The sequence below is a fragment of the Brassica napus genome, chromosome C3 (assembly GCF_020379485.1).
Source record: "Brassica napus cultivar Da-Ae chromosome C3, Da-Ae, whole genome shotgun sequence".
In the NCBI taxonomy this organism is placed as follows: Eukaryota; Viridiplantae; Streptophyta; class Magnoliopsida; order Brassicales; family Brassicaceae; genus Brassica; species Brassica napus.
Window position 1 is genome coordinate 47266040 of NC_063446.1, and position 5959 is coordinate 47271998.

General features: G+C 42.4%; 1 non-coding gene across 1 annotated transcript; it reads left to right on the top strand.

Moving 5' to 3' along the window:
* Positions 1–4607: 4607 nt before the first annotated feature.
* LOC125584821 lies at positions 4608–4714 on the top strand. The gene has a single exon (XR_007321728.1). It is a non-coding gene; the product is annotated as a small nucleolar RNA R71 (small nucleolar RNA).
* The last annotated feature ends 1245 nt before the right edge of the window (positions 4715–5959 follow it).

Consider the following 5959-nt stretch of genomic DNA (forward strand, 5'->3'; position numbering starts at 1 on the left):
GTGTCACATTTTTGGTATTAGAGCTATTTATTTATCATAACATTTTATTATGTAAATCGGGGTGTCACAGTCTTCGTCTTGATCACATTGCTTCCATCGGATATGAACACTGCCAAGGATCTTTGAAATGATTTCTTATTAGTCTTTGATATTACGTGTATACACGCACACCAATTAACCTAACGTGCACACTACCACAATCGAATGGTATGTCGATGTAGCACTTTAGGATCTAATCCAAATAGACCAACGATTACACTTTATCTTTATGAGATCAATACTTAGCTAAAACAATATGGAGGTTTTAAGATTTGAGAGTTTCGTGAGAAACAAGTAACAAGATTAATTAAAGTATTCAGATAATTAAAATGCTAGCCTAGGATGGTTTGATCGGGTGTTAAGCAAGTGTGAGCCAAACAATTATTCAAGTTCCATTAAGAGCAAGTCTAGAACTCGGATCACTCAAATAGAACAGGCCACTGTCATGGTACTGCTCCCTATGCTGATCGATCTTGATACCTAAACTCTCATTTGGATCAAGACCCGGCAGCAAGAAATAGAGATCAAGTCCGATATGTTCACAAAACACCCTAAACTCTACTTTCGCTGGTTAGGGATGCAATGCTCATTCATAACAGATCTAGCAACCTATTACGCGGTTAATGAACATGTTAAACCTAGGATCTAACATTAAGCGGCCAGTTTAATGCAAGCATTAAGAACAATTATGAATGAAGACAATCAATGGTTTCACTTATCTATGTTTAACTCACGGATATAACACCCAAACACCCTAGACTAAGCATGTTGACTACTCAGCCATGAACAGAGAAAACGCAGAGTCAGAGACTGAATAAAACATGTGTAGATAAAATAGAATAAGGGTTCAGGGGGTTCTTCTCTATCGTGAGAGAGATGGAGCCTTCTCCCTTTATAAAGTATCAAATCACAAATCTCTAAAAGCTCAAGTCTGGTTCCTTGTGTAAAAATTAGCGTAGAATGTAAAAAGAAAGAGAAAAATATGATATATCAAAGCCACAGGCGTCTGGGAGAAAAAGATGGGATAATTAGGGCAAATCTCGTAATGACTTGTAGTTTCCTTAAAAACCTCTGCCGCTGGACATGCACTTGGGTTGCTCCGCTCTATCCGGAACAGTCACTCGGGTTACTCCGCTATCGGGAACAGTCACTCAGACTGTTCCGCGTGAAAATCTCCAAATTGCATTCTTTTCTGCATCTTTTGTTCCAACTGGTGCATCTCCCATCTAATGCAACTCCAGACCTGTATTGACTCGAAAAGGACTAGGAAGACTCGATAAAGACTTGAAAACCAATTAGAAAACATATATACAAGATGCCAAAAACACCAGATATCAATTCCCCCAGACTTAGATCCTTGTTTGTCCTCAAACAATGTCAGGTATCAAGAACAGGGAGAAATGTTTGAAAGTGTGGGAACTATCCTATTCTCAGCAACCATACTTTAACCACGAATCTCTGAACCATATAAGCAGTAAAACTAGGACAACACACCCTTACCGGAACCCCACTGACCGCTGTTCAAAAATCGGCTCCATACTCTACATCTCAAACCTGAAAAAGCAACACGATCTAGACAGAACTCCCTACATTCATTTAAGAGTAGCGTGAGCTTCTCATCACAGGCACTATTTAGGGTAGACGGGCTAGGTGTTAAACATACTATTTAATGGTGGAGTTAAAAGTGTTTAGGGGCTACCATTTCATTGTAGAGGATGCAGGATATCGCACAAAATGGCAAGAGAGGATAGATCCATTTGATGTCTACAGCCTCTACTCGTTTTTGCTCTATCTGGTGAGACTGTTCTGATGACGGAACATGCGACTGATTGTTCTGCTTTCTACTTTCCTCTACATACTCTTCAATACTTGGTACCAACTTCTTGCTCGATCTTCCCAGTGGCTCATGTTTCTTTGATTTCTTCCCTTTCTCCATCACCTTATTTTTGTTTATTTTTTTTATTTTTTTTTATTTTTGGTGATGCAACGGAGAAGGAGGTAATACATGATGGTTCTGAGTGCCACTAGTGGTTCTGATTTCGCAACCATTCTGGTTCTCCACCCCTGCTCTTGCGCAGTTCATTGGTTTTGGAGCGGTTGCTCCCTAAATCTGCTTGTTCTTCTTTCTGAATGAATTTCTGCAGCAGTGGTTTTAAGTCTACCCAGTGTAACCTGATCGGCTGAGAACTTGTGGAGAATCAAGTGAGATATGTCAGGGTGTTCCAGGTCCACATGTGTGTCTTTCGCCATTGCTAAGGTCACTGAATAAGATAACTAAAGCACGAGGTGGTCAGTGATCAACACAGAATAAGGTCCTAATTCCCACAAAGTTTTGACTGACTCGATCATAAAATCTGACTCAAACTGACTCAAAAGAAAAACAAAAGAAAGAAATGAGTTAGTAAACGATGAAAACCCTCCTCCAGACTTACTTCACACCCTCCCTGGTGTGAAAATAAATCAGAAAGAAGGTGAAAACAAGAATAAAGGTTTTTTTTGTTTTTGTGAGATACTTACCTGAGTGGAGCGGGCGCTCCAAGAAAATTCTGGGTGTTCCATCGCAAGATCTCCGCCTGGAGCAGCCGCTCCTTCAGCAACCCATAATTTTTAAGTATCTCGGATTTTTCTGCTTTTTGACGTGAAACTCAATAAACTAAAACGAAAAATAAGCAAACAAAAACAAAACCAAGTTATATTTACACTTACCAGTGGGTTGCCTCCCACCAAACGCTTGGTTTATGTCATTAGCTTGACTTGGTGACTGGGATCAGTCGGGTTGAGCATGAGGGCTTGTTCCAAAACAAGCTCCACAATCAGACATGTTCAGATTCAAAACTCTGCTCAACAACCCTTTCACAGCAGCTTCTCCTTTCTCTTTCAGCTCATGTGTGAAAATTACTCTGACTTTAGAGAAAGGTTTAGAGGTACCCTTGCACTTTACCTCATACTCAATGGATTTCTCATCACACAAGCGAGGTATCAAAGTCATCATAGGGTCACCCTTGACACTTTTCTTTCGGACTTTTTCATTCACCTTTACATTTCCACTGAGTTTCTTGGTATCAGTGTGAGGATCTCCATCCATGACTTTTTTGATCTCACCCTTTTTCCCAAGCTCCTTCTTAGGAACAATTTCCAGCTGTTCTCCACTAATCACTGAGATGCAAGAGGCGTAGCGGATTTGTGATCTGGTTGGGTCAGCCTTGTAGAAAACCATCTTGTTGATGTTGGAGAAGGAGATTCTTTTATTAGGCATATCGACGATTGCTCCCACTGTAGCCGTAAATGACCTTCCAAAAATCAAAGGCATCTCATGATCCTTGCTCATCTCAAAAACCTGAAATTCGGTATGGAGCACACAATATTCAACCTGAACAGGAAGATTATGAATTGTTCACTAAGGGACTGCCATGGAAGAGTTTGCAAAAGCCAGCTTCACCTGAGAAGGCTCAACATCAACAATGCCCAGCTCGTCTACAATCGCTTTTGAGACAAGGTTCACACTAGACCCAGAATCACAAATAGCTTCCTTGAATTCCACTCCAGCAATGGAACAAGGAAAAACAAACTTTCCAGGGTCATCAACCTTAGGAAGTACCTTCAGCGATGGTGTCAGTGCTTCAGTAAAGAGTTCCTTGATTTCCTCCTGAGATTCTCTGCAATTTTTGAAGAACATGTGCAATGGCCGAATCTCCCAAGCATGTTCAAATGAGATCTTTTGAGGAATCCTTCTTACCATCTTCCTAAACCCAGCCAGATGCTCTGCACTAATAGGATCCATCAGATGTTTAGGTGGAATTGGATAGGGAACCTTAGGAACATAGACTCGCACTGGTGGAGTCTCAGCAGGTTCGCTAGGAGCAGTCACTCCAGAGCTAGCAGACCGCTCTGTGTTCTCTTCTGCGCCTAGAACAGTCTCAACGAACGGCTGCTCTATTGCATTACAGTGCTCATTCCTAGGATATTAATCGGTTTTTCCAGGGAGCGTCCCTTGTTGCCTCTTGACACTCTCAGCTGTTTGAGCAAGCTGAACATCGATCTTTCTTATGTGGCTCGCAAGAGTGTCATACTTGGCATTGAGCTCAGTGAACATGTTGCCCATCCTGGTGTCTATTTCCGTGGTTACCTGATTCAACACTTTGGCCTGAACCTGCTGACCCTGCAACAGCTGTTGCATCATCATACCCAGACCCTTCAGCTCATCTGGTTGACTGTTCTCGGTAGCTGGAACAGCTTGCCGATTGCTATGCGGTTGTCGCTGGTTCTGGTTCTGAATATGCCCGGCCGTAGCTTGCTCCATGCTGAAGACGTGACCTTGGTTATTTTTCAGTAGCTGATCAACCTTGGCAGTCAGCTCATCTATCTTCTGGGTGTCAGAACTGTTCCCTTTCTTGGAGCAATCACTCTCTTCGTTCTTATTGGCTGAGGTAGCAGCCATGTTCTCAATCAGCTCAAACGCTCTATCAGTGGTCTGAGTCATGAAGTCTCCATTGCTGGCAGAGTTTATAGCACTCTGAAATTCCCAGTCAACCCCATCATAGAAAATTTCCAAAAGGTAGTCGTCATCAAATCCATGGTGAGTACATTCTCTGCGATAGTCATTGAAGCGCTCCCATGCACCGCAGAAAGGCTCATCAGTGAGCTGTCTGAAGGAGGTGATCTTGTTCCTCAATACAGCTGTTCTCGCCTTAGAGTAGAAATGGTTGAGGAAGGCTGATCGGACCTGTTCCCATGAAGTGAAAGAGCCGGTAGGGAGAGAGTTCAACCACCGTGCAACTTTTCCATCAAGAGAGAATGAGAATAACATGCACCTGATGTAGTATGGTGGAGCACCATTCGCGTGAGTGAAACTGCAGACTTTTTCGAAGCTCTCAATATGCTCCATTGGAATTTCTGTAGAGAGACCAGAGAACACCTTTCTCTGTACTAGACCGATCAAAGCAGGCTTGATCTCCAAGTCTTTCATGGTGCAGGGTGGGGGAACAATGGCAGAGCGCAGAGTAGGGATGTTACGCGGAAGGTTTCTCGTCCCGATCGGAACAGTCTGCGCCTGCTGTTCTTGCTGCTGCTGAGCAGCTTGTTCCAGCGCTTGAATGGTCTGCTGCAACTGTTGCATCTGCTGCTGCATGAGTGCCATTGCAGCAGTGAGATCATTCTGATTGGCGTGATCACCCATAGTGGTGTCGGTTTGCCTTGGCTGTTGACGATTTGTTCTTTCTAACCTTGCTAGCTCCTGTTTGGTAAGTGTAACCAATTCTCCTTGTGCGTTTCTCCGAGTATGTCTACTGGTCATGCACCTGGAACATTAGTTACAACAACTAAGTTAGAGGTCTTAGACTAAATAAATAACCAAAAAATAAGGTAAAAAGATGGTCCCCGGTAACGGCGCCAAATTGATATTACGTGTTTACGCACACCAATTAACCTAATGTGCACATTACCACAATCGAATGGTATGTCGATGTAGCACTTTAGGATCGAATCCACAGTGACCAACGATTACACTTTATCTTTATGGGATCAATACTTAGCTAAAACAGTATGAGGGTTTTAAGATTTGAGATTTTCGTGATAAACAAGTAACAAGATTAATTGAAGTATTCAGATAATTAAAATTCTAGCCTAGGGTGGTTTGATCGGGTGTTAAGCAAGTGTGAGCCAAACAATTATTCAAGTTCAATTAAGAGCAAGTCTAGAACTCGGATCACTCAAATAGAACAGTCCACTGTCATGGTACTGCTCCCTAGGCTGATCGATCTTGATACCTAAACTCTCGTTTGGATCAAGACGCGACAGCAAGCAATAGAGATCAAGTCCGATATGTTCACAAAACACCCTAACATCTACTTTCGCTGGTTAGGGATGCAATGTTCATTCATAACAGATCTAGCAACCTATTACACGGTTAATGAACAGGTTT